At 44.1% G+C, this 17,676-nt stretch overlaps 1 long non-coding RNA gene across 1 annotated transcript; it reads right to left on the reverse strand.

The window, feature by feature from the left end:
• Nucleotides 1–1,175: 1,175 nt before the first annotated feature.
• Nucleotides 1,176–4,986, reverse strand: LOC122155107. The gene is made up of 3 exons (XR_006167144.1): nucleotides 4,720–4,986; nucleotides 3,754–3,905; nucleotides 1,176–1,293 (listed from the first exon to the last, which is right to left on the reverse strand). It is a non-coding gene; the product is annotated as an uncharacterized LOC122155107 (long non-coding RNA).
• Nucleotides 4,987–17,676: the final 12,690 nt, after the last annotated feature.

Here is a 17,676-nt window from a genome sequence, read left to right on the forward strand (position 1 = left end):
ACTTGTCTTGAATCCCTTAAAAATTAACCACAGTAGCTGAAGTCCCCTAGCGCTGGGTTTCCCCATTCCTCAGCCCTATCTCTGGCAAGCGGGGCACAGCAGTATCAGGGGTTCTGATGGGGTTCTGATGAAGAAGAACAAAGAATAAGCAGCTTAAAGCTCTTTAGTATTTCTTTGTCATTTATACCAGGTCAGTTAGGGAACAGTGTAGATCACTGCATATTCTCTGGTCCAGCTCCAGCTTTGCTGGATAAGGCTGGAGAACTTTATGCTGATGATAGAGGAGCTGAAGGGCTCACTGTACAGTGCCTTGCAAGCAAAGAGGTTGGCTGCAAAGCTTAGGTGCTCTCTCTATATGAGGTAGGCTCACTAGTGGACATATAATATGTTCTGACATTGGAGTTATGCTATTAAAGGGACATTACTGGGGTTTTACGTGGTCATTCAAAGTCATGGTTTGAACCCAAGCAGAAAGGAGGGATCTGTCCTTTTGTTCTGACCCATATTATAGAAAACCCACTTTCAGTTGCTGGGACCAAATAACAGCAGATGTGAAGGTCAGAAGTAGAAAGCAAACAGGTAAGGCTTTCTAATAAGAATTGTTGTGCCCATCAGTGGCACTTTGGGCACCTGGAAGCCAAAGCCGTTGAAATATTGCACAAACACGCAGAAGACAAATCCCACACTGGGAAATAAAGATAAAGCATTGTGTGAAGCAAGCCTAAAGCCTCTGCAAATATCGACTTCTGAGAGGATTTATTCAGCTTCAGAATGCTGGAAGTGGTGGGGAGGTTCTCATGGAAAATACAGACTCCGCTGCAGCTCTGGTTACTCAGAAGCCCTGGGGCCTGGCAAGTCAACTCTCAGCTACATCTCACATCAAACCCCATCTTTTTAAAGCCTGAGTGCACTGTGGCTTAGCAAGGTTTGGACTATAACTGACTCTTCTGCTTTATCTGCCTCCTCTGATTTCTGCAGGGAATCCACTGCTCTGAATAGGATGACTTCTAAAGGATTTGCCAGCTTTGAAATGGATCACAGGGAGATGGGGATGGAAAAGCAGAGAGAAACATGACAAAAACGTGATCAGCAGTACACATGGGACTGGAGACTAACAGAGCTGACAGCAACAGAGTAGTGGTGAAACTGCAGCTGTGCTGAGATATTACCTGTGAAGTCAAACCACATACAGCCACAATTCCAGGAAAGCTGGGCAGTGGGCACTGATTAACACCATATTCCTCTTACTGCAGGTGGTTTGCAGTACGTGTGGAGATCTTCAGAGCTTGAACGCTAAAGGGAACAGGTATAGAATCTTGACTGTAGGCTAGGTCTACAAACAGACAATGAATTTAAGTTAGTCCTGTGGTTTGCTGTGTGAGACCTTTCCTTTAAGCAGTGCAAAAGCTGTACTTCAGTGCACTGGTGGTGCGGACAGGAAGACGACTGACTCCTCACACCACAGCGAAGGCTGCAGAGCCAGACCCTGCTGCTTCTGGGAAACAGGAGATTAAAATCCTCAGGAATGCAATAGGATGGCAGGGCCAGGCTGAACATCAAATATGAAATACAGAGAAACTGAGGGCTTTGTTTGCAAAGATGTGGTTTTAGAAATAAATGCTCAAGGAAAGGGTGTTGTTAAGAAGAAAAATAATTGGAGCTGAGATGCTGCTGGTGGAGACAAAAAGTCAGACAAGGGAGAGGAGCAGCTTTTCTCATGAGTTCTTTTCTGAGACAGCCAGTCTCCTTTTTAAGGTTTGTGCCCATTCTGAAAGTCCTGCTACAGTGCAGCACCTCTTGACCTCTCAGGCGTGCTGTGCTATGCTGGCTCTGACAGAATACATGGGCCACAGCATCCCAGGTGGAAACAGAATCTCACTATTGCTGGATGTGTTTATTGGGCATTTGGAGTACAGGGGTGAGAGCCTGCTTATTCCTAGGGTGAGCATCATCACTAGAAATCTTTAACCTGCACTTGAGAATCTTGTGAACAAAGAAAATGTAGGTAGAATGATTAAGCTGGATGATTTTAGCACTTTCAGTTTAATAAAATCTCATTTCCTTCAAGCTGCAGAGAATATCAAACCCCCCTTTGGCATGGCCTTTAGGATGACTAAGCATAGAATCATAGAATGGCTTGGGTTGGAAAGGACCTCAAGAATCATGATACTCCAATCCCCCTGCCACAGGCAGGGCTGCCAACCTCCGTATCTAATACTAGGCCAGGCTGCCCAGGGCCCCATCCAACCTAATTATAGGATTCTTTTGGCTTTCTAAGGAGGCAAAGGGTAAAAAAAAAAAAAAAAAATAGGTCTCCACTGCTGTAGATGGAGTGCAACTCAATTTCTGCAGACCGAAAGGCAACAGAAAAGCACAGCTGGGAGCTCAGGGGCACCGGTGCCTTTTTAGCACCTCTGTGAGGTGACAGAGCTGGAGAGCCCAGCCTCAGGGAATGCTCTGCATACCGAGGCCATTTTTTCTTCCAGTTGTTGCAAATGCTATAATAAAAATTATCACTTATTTTTCAAAAATCATGTAGGGAAATTATTGTCAGGTGACTGATTGGGGGTGAAAGGAAGCACAGAAAGGACACGGGAAGGACAAGAGCTGCTTTCCACTGCACACATTCCTCCTCCTCCTCCCATCTCCCCTCCATCTGTGGGTGCGTTTGACCTCGCCGCCGCCTCCCTGCAGCCGGGCAGTGCTGGAGGAGGGCTCTGCAGCCGGGCCTGGAGCTCTGGCACTGCGCTGTTTTCCATGGGAAGGGCGAGTTAATTTGTTCACTAAACGTTCTCTTATCTCTGGCAGGCAAAATTAGGGAGTCGCCTTTACTGGAAGCCTTTCAAAGGAACAGAATCTCAGCTCTGTTCTCTTCCTAATTTTCCTTTCATCTGCAGGCCAGCGTTGTAAAGCCATGACTGTCTCGAGCAGTAGAGCAGCTCGTGTTACTTGTCCGTGTAGCTGCTGCTCGATGGTATCAATTCTGCCTCAGCATTTTGAATCTAACAAAATCAATTCCTTCTTTTCTCCTGTGCTGCTGCATGGTGCCATGAAGAGTGCACGGTCATTTTGTCGTGGTTGTTGTCTTTTAGCTATTTTACAAAACAACTGGTCTTACCCATGCAACACAACCACATCAATTGGAACAATTAAACCAAAGCGAAGCCTTAAGTGAAACCCACTACCATCATTTTAAGACCTTTTATTCCAGGTAACCAAGTGAGGAAAAAGACAGTGATTGCAGCCAGTGCTGAGTGGTTGCCTTTTTCCAACGTGGGCAGAGTGCTGCTGAGCCTGCTGTGTGCAGGGCTGAGCCAAAGCTGCTACAGAGACTTTCCAGACAATGTCTGATTAGAAAACTTAGAATATGGTCTCCTATCATGAGTTATTACTGCTCCTGAATGTTGTTCAGCACTTAGGAATACAAATCCTGGTCTCTTCAGCACACATTTAAATGGTCTGTGTGTTTTCCTTTATCACACTGTGAAACGTGCTTCTTATTTTTATTATTTTGATTAGGTTCCTCTGTTGGAAAAGTGGAAAATCAATTCTCAGACAGAATCAATTAAGCTTTAAGTTCAAATACACTACAGGTGAATAGCCAGACCTGCAGGTTTTCCTCCCAACATCAGTACATAAAGGAGATAATGGGTCCTTATCTGACTATGGAATTTAATTTTTTTCATGGAATCATGGAATCATAGAATCTTTGGAGTTAGAAGGAACATTTGAAGGTCATCTAGTCTAACTCACCTGCAGTGAAAAGGGGCATGCACAGCTAGATCAGAAAATGTAGTTGAGACTTCACATTTTCAGGTTTTCTCATATGTGAAGGAGAACTTCAAAATTTTAATGTATAGCAAAATTTGGGATTCTTCATAACCAGATGATTCCTGGAGGCTGAGCTGCAAAGAAAACACTGGGTGTTGGAACACATTCTACAGAATTCTAAAAATGCAAAACAATTATTGTTGGCTTCAAAGAATTACTCAGAGTAAAAAAACGCCTTTATCTACATCTGATCTTTGGGAAAAAAAAAAACCAAAACATATGAGCCTGGAAACATCCCAGCCTCTCAGACAGCGCCGATATTCTCCTAATGCAGCTACCAATCCAGGTGTACCTCAGTCTCAGCCCTGTGTGGTGGCCTTTCAGCAGGTCTTTTGAAGCTGCTCTCCTGCTGCACTTTGGTTATACACAGTGATTTATGAGTGTATGACTGCTAACCACAGAGTATTCACGCATTTAAGCTTCATCACCAAATCAGGCCATAGGTGCATAAAGACAGCCTTCTGAGGTGCACCGTGGGTTTTATCTGCTCACTTGTTTGCTTGGGGGGCTGCCTTCAGCTGGAGCTGCCAAACCCTCTTCTGTGGTAATTAAATTGTACACTTGGAGCAAAAGGAAAATATGCTGCAGTTTGTTTATTCAGAAGGAAATGCTTGATATAATCTAACAGATTACATTCTTGGAAAGGAATGGGAGCAAAAATAGATCCCTGTGCCAAATTCTGCCTTTCGCTTCATCTCAGCGTTCAGGTGCCTCCAGAGCCTTCAAAGTGAGGGGGCTGCACTGGGCTGAAATACAGTGCTGCTGTACTGCTGGCTGAGAGATAGGCAGCACCCTGCAGGCCCCTGCTGCAGCCAGCCTTGGGCTACATCTGACACTGAGCCTGCAGCTGAGAACACTGCTCCAGGAAAATGCACGGGGCATTCTTACCTGGGGCTGAGCATGGGACGGTCAGGCACGCCTTTCTTCAGCACTGGCTGGGATGATAAAGCCTAATGGTGCTCTTGGAGATGCCGGTGAGCTATGGATTGAAGTAACAGGCAGCCTGTTTCCTGGTAGTGTAGACTGAAAGCTCCCACAGTCTGGGTTTGGTACGCAAGGCCCATTCTGGCTTGGCTGTGGGGTAGCTCTGCAGTGCAGATGCAGACACCTCGCCCTGCAGTGAGGAGCATGGTTCTGCACTGCTAAGCAAGCGAGGACAAGCCTTAGAAAGGGCATAAGGTTCATAAAACATAATAAAATGTTAAAGACGTGCAGTCTGGATGATTCTTTTTAAAGAAACAGACAGAACGTCCTGCAAGTATTACAACATCCCGTCCCCTGCTCATCTCGGTTCTCAGCTCTGTGGCTCAGTGAAGGGGTGGGGACAGGGAAGTGCTCAGAACATCTGAACAAAAAATACAGACTTTAAATGACTGTGGGACAGAGCTGCCTATTTCAGAAATTAGGAAATAAAAAGGGGAATGGAAATCAAAGAATTCCTGTCATTTGTCATCTACGATACGTTGCCATGATTCAGCTTTTCCTACTTTTGGGATGGATGAGTAGACAGCCTTTCGTTCTACTGAGGCTGGGCACTCTGAAAAGAGGGAGCTGATGGCAATGGCTCCAACAGGAACTTCAGCAGCTCTCTGCATGCTGCCAGCCAGCAGTGGCTGCTGCCAAGTGTGCTTATGTCTGTGCTCTGCACATCTGTCATTGCCAAGGTTTCATCTTTTGACCTTCATCTCCATCCCTTCTTTACAAAAAGCAGAAGTATACATAAAATGTTACTTTCAAGGCTTCTACTCAAAGAATCTATTTCAGGAAAGTATCTTTAATACTTGCAGCTGGTGTTTCTCCTCATCGACTCTTCTTTCTCTAGCATCAGTTGTACCGTATTCCCTACCAAGCTGCAGCTGCCCCTGGTTTCAGAGGACTGCAGCTGTATTTACTTTGTGCAGGAATGTGGAGGTGTAGGAACTGCTCTGCTGTTGTGCAATGGTTCTGCTGCTCCACCTGCAGGCCCGGGGCTTATCTTCACACACACTTCGTTCCGGGTCAGGGACTCTCATATTTAGCGGTGTGTTCCAACATGTGCGTGCCCAACTGTCTGTGGGATCCGACACTTGGTGAGAGATTTTGTTGCTACTCTAGGAATAACTTTGTAGTGGGGAAAGTGAAAACGTTTTGTTCAGCACCCATGAACCACAGTATTTTGAATAGAAGTTTCCTTCTATTAGTTGGCAGTAGGGGGCTGTTCTGGCTTTATCTGCAGGTACCTGGAATGACTCCCAGCGGTGCTGCAAAGCTCCAACAGCACTGGCTGACCAGAAACAGGGTTTGGTGCGGGACAGCGGTGTGGAACTGGGCTCTATCACACATACAAGTGGGAGGTCATGGGCAGAGAGCAGGACGGGACCAGCTGGGAAGTACAGAACAGATCAGCCCCAACACCCACACCTCAATCTGCTCAAACGGCCTTGAGATGTGTTTGCAGACAAAAGAGCTGTGAATTGTGCTACTTGATGGTGCTGGGAACTGCCTGGGAAATCAGCGTAGGAAGTCAAGGTTAGTTCTGTTTACACAAAGCTTAGGAAGATATTTTGTTTTCTCTTGAAAACACACTCTGCTGAAAACAGCCTTAAGTTGCACTGGGAGAGGTATAGATTGGCCATTAGGAGGGTGGTGAGGTATTGGGGCAGGTTGCCCAGGGAAGTGCTGGTGTGTGTAAGAGACAATAGAAGTGTGGATGTGATGCCGTGGGATGTGATTTAAAGGCTGAACTTGTTGAGTGGTGGTTAGACCTGATAATCTCAAGCGTCTTTTCCAACCTAAGTAATTGGAAAGCTCTAAAGAAAAGTTCTCTCTAAAGTGATCTCAGAATATTTAACACTAGTTTTCAGGCATTCCTTAGCAGCTCTCACCTAGATGTGTCCCAGGCCCCCTTTGCTCATCCTGCTTAATTCATCATCCCATCCCATTTCCTCAGAACCACCATAGCTGCAGCTGGGCAGAAACGTTATGCCAAGCAGCAGGCAGCTTGCATGCAGCCCTGTTAGCAGTAGATGCTTGTGGCAGTGACCTCTGCTTTACCAGGAAACCCAAGAGAGACACCTGAGAAGGACTCCCTGATTTCAGGGTCCTGCAGGTAGGTCTGTGCAGTGTCCTGGGGACACAGTTTCCAGACAGGATGTGATGTGAGTCTTAGCATTGCCAGCTCCTGTTACTCCTCAGACCTGTTATGGGCACAAGGTCCCTCAACAGTGGCAAAGAGAAAAAGCTGCTTGTAGTAGTTCTGAGACCTCTCCCAAACACCTGCTATTTTGATGTAAATCACTTCTGTCCACAAATTCAAGTCTCTCTTTCCACAGCTGTATGTGTTTCCAGTTCTTGCGCACTTACTGCTGTCTGCTCTTTTAATGGGTGAATTCAGTGATATTGAAATAGCATTTTTGTAAGCTCGGGAATGTTTTCAGCTATATATTTTTTTGCAACAGTTTGGGTTTCCCATGTTGAATCCACAAAATGTTTACAGAACAGCTTTTTATGAGGCATGAATTTACCTTGGCCTTGCACCCCAATGCTTAGTATTTGTAATCCTGTACATGCTCAAATGGCATGCACCATCTGCAGCCCATGTCGTGTTCTGTGTGGTCAATCTTTTTTACAAGAGACATCAAAACTTCTAAAAATTCACCAAGCATCCCTATCCCCACCAATGCGGAGAAGCCACCTGAAAAGAAGAGCATTTATGGCCCTGACAGCAATTCAGCATGGAGATCTGCCTTGCCTGTAGCTGTCTGCTAGTGAATCATAGAAAATCGTTTGAGTTGGAAGGGACCTTTCAAGACCATCTGGTCCAACTCCCCTGCAATGAACAGGAATATCTACTTCTAGATCAGGTTGCTCAGAGCTCTGTCCAGCCTGACCTTGAATGCCTCCATGGATGGGGCATCCACCACCTCTCTGGGAAACCTGTTCCTGTGATTTCTTATTGGTATGAAAATGCCACAGCCCCTGGTCGGAAAGGGAGGCTGGGTAGAAGAAAGGCTTCAGCTTGTTCCAGAGGCAGGTGTGCCTGTGCCATCCATCCACTGAACATCTCAAGTGAGCCCATGGCACACAGGGTTCAGCATTATCCAGTGCCCGTTGCAATACTGCACACAGGAGGAGAAAATTCCCAGCATGGTCCCCAGGAAGCAGTAAGAAGTTCCTTCCTGAATGGCTGTTGTTCACGGAGATGCCTCATTTCATGTCAGTTAGTAGGAACCTGAAGGAAATGACTTCAAAACTGAAAGGAACCCGAACCCGATGACTTCATAGTACTTTTGGGAGGAGATAAAGATGAGAGGACAGATGTCAAGGAGCAATTCCTCTCTCCAGCACTTGGGCCAAGCTTTGTGTGAGAGCTGTAAGATTCCTGTCCTGGACATCCCATCAGTTAAAAGAGGAGAGAAAAGGAAGCACGGCAGCCCTTGCTGCAGGCCCCACTCCAACTCTGCTAATGTTTGCATTGGAGCACAGAGACATTAATGGGCTTTGGAGAACCATTAACTGCCCCTGCCAGGCCAGGTAACCTCGAGGTCGTGGAGCAGATGTGCAGAGCCACAGCCAAGCAGCACAAGGCTGGTAGTGCTGGGGGACCCAGCTCCCCTGGACTTCACTGCAGTTCCAGGGAAAAAAAATCCAGCCTTAACTGTCCAATCATAACTACCACCTGCTAGATATTGAACAACACAGTCCAGTTGCCTTGAGCTGTGTCTGGGCTCAACCTTCAGTTCTGCAAATCCAAATCTAGCATAACAGGTTATTCTACTCACACTTGACATGAGCAGAAAAGAAGCACACTAGCCTTTAAGCAAGACTGATGTGTTAATCTTACCACTCACAAGTTTAATCTTGTGAGTATGATCCTCAATTTTCAGGGCTTTCTCTCACCAGCTTTGTTACTGCAAAGGAGAATGCAGTCAGAAGAGGCTGCCAGCGTGCAAAGCCATGTAATTAACAGTCTGACCACTGGATGCTACTGTTGCTCCAAACATCTGCAAATGGAGGCAGGGGAACACCGGGCAGCGCCAACTCCTCATTTTTCAGCCCAGCTGAGTCAGTGACTGCTGGGTCATCCTCTTACTGTCTGCCACCAGGCAGGAGGAAGAGCTGGAAGTTATTCTGACAGAAGGCAATGTCTGCATCCAGCAACACACAAGCAAATTATTAAATTAGTAGCACTGGAGTGAGATTTTAGTAATGATGAAGTAAGGGATTTTAAAAACATTAGGCTTAGGAATTCTAGCACACTGCACAGGACAGTCAAATTGTTGTGTATGTAGTACACAGAGCCCAGAAATAAACCTTAATTTCAGGTACTTTTGACCAATATGCTGCAGTTTACTCATTGATATACTCCCCTCCCTCCCACCCAAAGAATGATTAGCCTGCAGGCAGTCTTTACCATCATCATCACTATCATCAGATACAAACATTTATCTTTTCTCTTTTAAAACCAACAATTAACGTCATAGTCTGACACCAGACAAACATTGAATTCTGACTCACAACCAGATTACTGCACCTGCCAATGGATCAAAGTGAGCCAAGACTTGGGTTCTTTTATTTTTCTCTTTCCACCAGCCTCCCCTTTTTCTTCTGAGATCCATTCCAGGGGATACCTAACAAGCCCACTTCTCTGTGTTTTAATTTTCACTTAATCTCTGTCCCTCCCAAATTTTGTCTCCCTTTCTGGGCAGTGCTGAGATCTGTGATCACTTTTGCTCTCCACTATACACATTCCTCCCCATCCTCTTTTCTGTATGGATCCCATATAGCTTTCTCTAAAGCAAAATCTTCCTATCAGAGCAGCTGGTTGTTATGACCGGGATGTGCCCAAAGCAATTCATCATTTATTGATTGGCACCACTGTGGAATATTTCCTTTGTGCATACAGTACAACCTGAGATTTCTTTTTGATCTTCATCAAATCAGGCAGAGAGCCTTGTGGATATGCAGGATGATGTCCCTATGGGTAGACAAAAGCATTGCTACACTTGACTGAAGCTGGCAAATTCAGTAGATGGCTGCTCACCATGAGTCCGTCAGGACTTTTTTGCAGGTTTGGGCATTTTCCTCACTCATTGTACTACCCGTTTTATCTTTTTAGTGTAAATGATTCGTGATTTAATTTGTCTTGTTTGGCTTTAGACATCACCCAGTTCAATGTTTTGATCACAAGCAGGTCATGATAGCTCTGTTCTGCCAGTGGGAAGAGACAAGTCCAAGTGAGTGAGCCAGCTCATCTATAGCAGAAGCATAACTGAGGAAGATGTGAAAATCCCAATGGAGATGCTGACTTCTGCCTGTTTGTGTGCAAAATGGCCAAGGGAAAGCTTCATCATTGTGCATACCAATACAGAATGGAGATATTCCAAGAAAAAGAGAACAAATTTTTCTCTTTTTGACTCAAAGTTGTTGCTTAAAAGTGGCTGTCCCATTAATTTATTTATTTTAATTCTGAACTACTTTTTTCTATCTCATCCTGAGAAATTCTGGGAGCCTTGATACTGAAAAAAGTTTCTTTATCAATATTTCCCTCTATTTCGTACACAGGAGCATCTGCCTTGTCGATGAAAGACTGACTGCTGGTGGGTTTTGATGGGATACCTTAACATAGAAAATGTGGGAATATTTTAAACTGACTTATAAAGATTTCTTCATGTTTGAACCTTCTATTGTAACTCTGTTTCCTTGCTAGGGCAGAGCAGTCTACACCTTTTGCTATGTTCTTGCCTGTTACCATGATTTACAAGCAGGATTAATGTGAGGGCTAATAAATTAACCAAGTGGAGCTCCACAGTGCATAATTCTCAGAGCTTTAAATGAAAAATGGTGTGCCGTGGGCAGGAGAGAGTTCTGTGCAGAACTTTGCCCTGCAGGCACATTTTTCACCATCCCTTCTGTGGCCTCAGATGCTATGGGTGAAAATGCCAATTTTACTCATTTTTTGACAGCTTTTTTTCTTTGTGATTTTCTGTTTTCTTTTTTTTTTTTTAAAAAAAAAAAACAACTTTTCTTGAGACCGTAGGAAACTACATACAAAATTAAGCATTCAAACCAGGGCACAGAAGTGGAATGCATGCTACAAGCCAGAGCAGCATGAAATATTCAAAGAATGAATATACATGTATTTAGGTCAAGTAAAATGAGGGATCCCCACAGTCACTTCCTTTCTGTGCCTTGAAAACATTGCTACACATTAGTAATGCTTGGCATGTCTTCTTCTTTCGGGTACCTTCAGTTGAAGAGCTGGTAGCCTGGCATTTAGTCCCTGGAATATTCTCCTTGTGATCTATCTCCATCTCACTTCAGTTCACTTTCTGGCAGTATGAGGAAGAAATCTTAGCTTATTGCTGCCTGATATAAGGTATCCAAAGGTATTCAGAATGCCCAAAGTGGAAGATGTCAAATTCAGACTCCTGGTCAGATTAGCTCTGAAAGGTTTTGGAGAAGTGAGTCAAGCAGCAGCACCTACAACAACATTACCTATAATAGCTTTGCTTTCTGCTCTACCTCTATCCTCTCTTCAGAACCATTTTTTCTTGGCGTGGGCTAGAATAGCATCTGCTCTGGGAGAAGACAGAAAACCAGGATGCTCTGAGTGACCAACGTATGAGAGTTGAAATAAGAAAAGCTCAAACTGTACCTTTCCACAGGAATTTTAGTCAGACATGAAATTAAAATGGTTGATGGTCATATTTTTTTTTCTTAACTTTTCTCCTAGAAATACAGGTCTAATTCTGTGAATGCTGAAAGCTATATGGCCAGATGCTCTCTCATTGATCATGTGTGACTTTTCAGATACATGATATATTATATTCCTGGAACATTCCTGAGCTGTATTACGCTACAGCTAAAACTTAGTTGTTTCTTCCTACGTCATGTAAAAATCCAGTATGGATTAAATATCTGCCTTGACTTAAACAGACATGAGATCCCTGGAGGATCTGAATGTTGAACAGCAGAGTTCAGCCTTGAGCTTTTACCAGCTCAGGAATGAGGGGAATGAGAGAAGGAAAGCCATCCTTGGTTTTCTTTATCTCCAGTTCTAGTTTGAACCATGTCCACCACTACATCTTAAAAAGAGCCCTGAGCATTCAATCCTTTCAGGTTCAAAGGCTCTGACAGTGGTTACTGGAACGTCTCCCTTGCATGCTTCACACCCTGCCTCCCGTGGCCTTGCCTGTTGTCCTTTGCAGAAATCCCAGAAGATCTCCAGCATGACATGGCTGAGAATCTGCTTGCCAGTAGCTTCAGGTCTCCACAAGTGTCTCTTCCCACCCTCAAGGCAGATAACAGATTACAGATTCCTTTTTATCTCTGACTGGAGTGGTTGGCCTCCATGGGTTCCCATTTCGGTGGTGTTCATTGGGAGGAGGAGGAAGCTCCACTGCAGTGAGGAGCCCTGCAAAATGTCAGTGGTAAATTCTGGTGCAGGATTTTCCTGGCTGGTTCTGCACATTCGTTATGTTCTCCATTCTACAGACCTAACCAAGGCTCCATCTCATTTATAACTTACAGCCTCTCCCTTGCAAATTGCCAGTATTCAAATAATAACGTTAGCACAGAAAAAATAGTATATTTAATACTCCAACTGGGTCATCTGTCTGCTTTCTGTCCATTCATGTGCCTGTTGCCTTCTTGATTACTGTTTCTCATCCCCACTAGAATCCAGCCTAGAAAATCCCCAAAACAGGATTTTGGGCCACAGAGCATCACAAACATTTATGCCAGCACATACTGTAAAACTAATAAAATGAAAGCAGCTGCATCAGTCAGAGGTTTTTGGCAATTTGGGTAAATGAACAGGATAGCAGAGCCTGGTCATTATGCATTCCCATGTACAGCATGTACAAGGGCTTCTGGATCTGGCCCCACAACTGTCATGTGCAGCCATTCCTTCACTCCTCCACACATTCCAGGCAAGATGACACTGAGCTTAGTATGGGGAGCAACAGTAGTAGTAACATTTATTTTCTGATTCTTCTACTGAGAGTAACCAGCTTTTCTAGATGGACTTCTTTAATATACGGAGACAACCCCCTTGGTTTTCATGTTCTCTGCAAAGAGGAGTGAGCAGTTTATTAGAAGGCTCTTTTGAGTTACTTATCTAAACCTGTCTTCTCCTAATCCCTGTTTTAGTCTGGAAAATACTCTTTCTTTCTCCTTTTATCCTTTTCTATCTCCTTTTATCCCAAAGTCACTCAGCAAATACCCTGCTGAAGATTCAGAAAAATTCTCATTTATACTAATGAGATACAGTTCTCTTTGGACTACTAGCTATCCAAGGACATCAGGAGAAGGTGGCAGCAATAGCACTGCTTTGTGGGGATGGAAAAATCAGGCTTACTTGCCATGGCATAGGGTGCTTTGCCCTGTGGAGCATGGCTGACTGAGCTGAGGCCCTCTACTGGGAGAGAGGCACTTCCATGGGCTGTGGTACCATGGTGCAGACCTCACCTGGCTCAGCTCCATCTCTGCCTCACCCCAGTCTGCCCCAGCACCAGGGGCTGGTGAGGTGACCTCCAGGCTGAGCAGGGCCATGGCACTGGAACTTCCCTTCAGCACTGCTGCCAGCCTTTGACAGCTTCCTGACAAGGATAAAGCATGTTCTGAACAACAGGCAGCAGGCTGAAGACAGAGCTATGTTTTTATTAGAAGTATTATTCAGCTGTCCCACAGCATCACATAATGAGCCTTTGGTGAAGCAGTGGCACACATGTACACATCTGCCTTCACGGGGGCTGAGACAGCAGCGAGGCCCTGTACATCACACCCAGTCCTCTGGTTCAGGGGGACACTAAGCAAGGCTCAGAGCTTACAGGAACGGTGTTACCTTCTAGATGGGCACAGCAGGTGCTAAACAAATATTAAAACTCCAAATCTCATCTGAGGAAATGCTCTGACGTTGACCTGTTGTGTTAAACCCAGTTGTGATGCATTAAGCAAAGATCACTTGGATATGTCCAACTGTAGGTGTACCTCATGAAAAACAATGAAATCTCCTTTTGTATGAGGATATATAGGACATCAGAATCGCTGCTCAAACCCAGTCTCACATAGGCGTACCCACATTGGTTCAGGGACTCATGATGTTCAGCAATGGGAGCAGGAGTCCCACTAAATCCTACTTGCTCCTTATTTTTGTTCACATATGCTACTTAACTCTTTTCTTTTTTTCCTTTTCTTTATGGGGTAGAGTCAATTAATCAGTTTTGGCTTTACTATGTACAATCTAGATGAGGATAGCACAGTGTTGCTAAAATTAGTCAGGAGGCAGAGTTGTGTCTAAGGAGATGGTCAGAGCGTTCCCTCAAGCTTCTGGATCTGAAAAGAAACTGAAAAGAATCAGAATGCTACCAAACACCATTTCCCAGCCATTTTTGTGATTTCAAAGGTTTTCTCTTGTCTTCAGTGGTAGCAATAAGAAAGAGGCTGTTTAGGGTAAGCATGTGGGCTTGGCCCCTCTGCACTGTCCACTTCTTGAGCACATACAGTTATACTAAGGCTGCAGTAGGGTACATTCTTCCCAATTCCTTTCAGTATTTTTAGTCCTGAAGAAGAAAAGGCAAATAAAGAAATGTAATGTTCACTGATTTGTTGTCATTTCCTCCTGCTCTGCTCTGCAATTAAATCCATGTGGTCTGCACATGGTAAGGCAGGCTGCAAGCCAGAAATATGGAGCAGTGAGATGGGAACCTGCTGCCACTGACCTGTTAAGCATCCATTGCCCAGTGCCTGGATGTGCTCCTGGGGAAAGGCTGAGAACACCACCTGGGAGGTGCCAACATGCTCCTGAGTGCTGATGAATGTATGTGTAGCCCTTTTAAGGGCTGCCCACTTCCCCTGTGACTCTGTCATTGCTGCATAAGCAGAGTGTCTGAAAAGCCAAGCAATTAGGCAAGTAAAAGCTGAGGGAACTGTGCATAAGTGGTCTTCATAAGCATGTACACCTCCTCCTGTTGCATTCCCCACTGCAGGCAGGAGGAGCATGTAAATAGGTGGAGTATTTATCAGCTGAGATCTTCTTTTTTAAGATTGTTCTTTTTGGGGAGTGGGGAAGAGAAATATACATTCTATTTAATATGAAATAAATGACTACTTAAAGACAGAAGATGCTTTGCTAAAAGGTCCATCTTCCCCACACCTTATTTATTACTTAGGGCTTTAGCTGGCATATTTAATACTGCAAGGCACTTGGAGACTGTAGTTTGAAAGAGATAAGCTGTATACAGCCAAGCTTCTTCACAGGAGCAGGAAACTCAACCTCAAAAGTTAATTGCTCTTTCACAATTAAATAAACCTCTTTATTACTACTCTTTTGGTAAGCTGAAACAATACACAGCATGTCTTCAAGTTCTTCAAGGCACATGTTAAATGGGCAGTCTGATTCATCTCCCGTTTTCTGTATTGATAGCAGTAAAAGCTTCAGACCAGCCAGCTGACTCTGACTTTATCATGGCATAGACAACAGGAGTTATTTGTGTTATCTGTGATATTTTCTCTTTATGCTGAAATTAGCAAGAGAGACAGCAACACATTCCTAATTTGTTTTATGTATAAACATCAGAGAATAAAATATATAAGAGCTGAAAAGAAACCACTGACTTTGCTCTAGACGGTTTCATGTTGACATTAGTAGATAATATATGAAGTGGAAAGCACACTAGGGACACTAGTGTGTGCTGTCACAATAAGGGAAATAAAAACATAGATTTCACTGTTCAGAAAGAACAGCTGCAAATATCAGTTCTTCACCATGGTAGGAAAGCAATGGCTACAGCCCGAGCAACAACACTGTTTAGATGTTTTTCTCCTCCAGAGAAAACCAAAATATTCTTTGTAAACCTGCAGCAAAGACTTGATTAAATAAACAGAGATCCCATAACCAAACACCATAATCAAAACCACTAGGACTTTGCAGAACAAATAAACATTGGCCCTCAGTTCATTCCACTCTGAGCCCACATATACTTGCATGGTCTAACCCAGCAGCGCTTGGTCCTGCCATAGAAGTGCAGAAGAGGGGGCAAACAAGTGTGCACACTGAGACTGGATGTGAATATGAAGGGCTGGATTACACAGGAAAGCCAAAGTTGAACAAACCCAGCATGTAGCTCCATCCCCTGCTGCACTAAGCTCCAGGAGCTTTGCAAGGAGCTCTGCATTATTTATCTTCCAGCACTTCCAAACAATATTCTGTAGTGAGGTTACACTAACATCATGAAGTGCCTCTCTCTCAGAACTGCATAAGAAAGCCACCTTGTTGGCAGCATGCTCAGTGACTTTTACAGTCATAAAGGGAACAGGATCATTAGTGAGCATCAAGTCTGTCAACTGGATTTATACCAGAAACACAGATTGTTTACCTAGTAAAGTAATGGAAATGAAAAACGTGAATTGTTAGAAATACAGTTCCAGGTGAGTAGGGGGAGATTTGAGACACACGGGTTTCTCAGATATTTTCCCAGTTGGTGCTTATTTGTGGATCCAGAGAGCTGCTGCTGTGGAGAGGACTGATTTTATAGGGTTATCAAAGCGTGAAGCAATCACATGTGGAACTGAAAGGAATAACTGAGAGATGCAAATTCGGAATGGAGATGTTACACATCCATAGGTGGCCCAGCTGGTGCTGCAGGGGGCAGAGTGCCTCTGTAAGTGGGGTTCAGTGCTGCTTTCGGCTTCCAGGCAGGTGACTGCAGGTATGCAGCCAGCAATGTTACCATGCACGAAGCCTCCACAGTCACAAGGGCAGATAAGAACGCCATCACGTTTGCATTTAGCACACGGGCTGATGTACCACTCAGGCAGAAATAGACAGGCTCTTCAAACAAAACAACTGCTGAGATTTTCTCTGATGAGGAAAAAAATGATAGCTATTCAGGCAGGGGATGCCAGGTGGTTCACTTTGCATAATCAAGCTGTGTTTCATTTGCTTTTGAACAGGGAAGTGGGTGACCCATTTTCTGAGACCTTCTCATAGAAGTTTGGGTTTGTTGAGATATCAGGTGATCTCCAGGCTGCTTTTGAACAAATAGATAAATGGTAGGAAAGGAAGGGAGGAGGTTTGCTTGTTGTGTTTTGTTCTTCCTGAAATCTATTTGTGAAGGGGAAGTTTTGAGACTGGATTTTGCAAGGAATTTCAAAATGAGCTTTGTGAGAGCAGGTAGGAGCTATAAGGTACCATCAGGAGACCAAGCAGAGCTGTTTTTCCAGCAATCTGTAGGAAAAACTGGATGAGACAAACCATAGGTATTTGTGTATCTCATGTTGGAAGCATATTTCTAAGAGAGACTGTGATGGAAGTGTCTCCTGCCTGGTGCTGGTGGCAGGAAGCAGCAGTGCTGCTGGTAAAACATTTATGAGGTAAATGAATCTTTAATCTTAGTGTTTACAGCCTGATTTGTTGCTTGTATTTTCATATAGTGTTGGCTAGCCTTAACAATGACAACAGCAAAGTGCTTAGAATCTCAAAGTGAAAATTGTCTCTCTTAAAAAGAGTAGATGCTGTTTATTTACAAAATAAGCAAGGAAAAAACATTTACCGAAGGAGCGTAAAGACTGAATTTCTATGGCTTGCATTATGCTAGTGAGCAGGCTCCTGCTATAGTCTTTTTCTCCTCATAACATTCATAAACATTTTGCAGTAGTTCTTGTTAATTGGGCCTTTTTAATTATTACTTTCCTGTCCTTGTAAGCTTTTACTTGAATTCCAATTGTTATTTTCTGTTTCTTGTCTGCTTTTAGCAAATTACAAATAAGCTTTTTAGTCTTGATTTACCAGCAGTAAAATAGACCTGGCAATACCTGGCTATCTCATAGGAATATGCTGGACATTAACTACATTTGGAAAAA

The sequence above is a fragment of the Centrocercus urophasianus genome, unplaced genomic scaffold, assembly GCF_019232065.1.
Source record: "Centrocercus urophasianus isolate 14NV4802_14NV808 unplaced genomic scaffold, USGS_Curo_1.0 seq_11, whole genome shotgun sequence".
Taxonomy (NCBI): domain Eukaryota; kingdom Metazoa; phylum Chordata; class Aves; order Galliformes; family Phasianidae; genus Centrocercus; species Centrocercus urophasianus.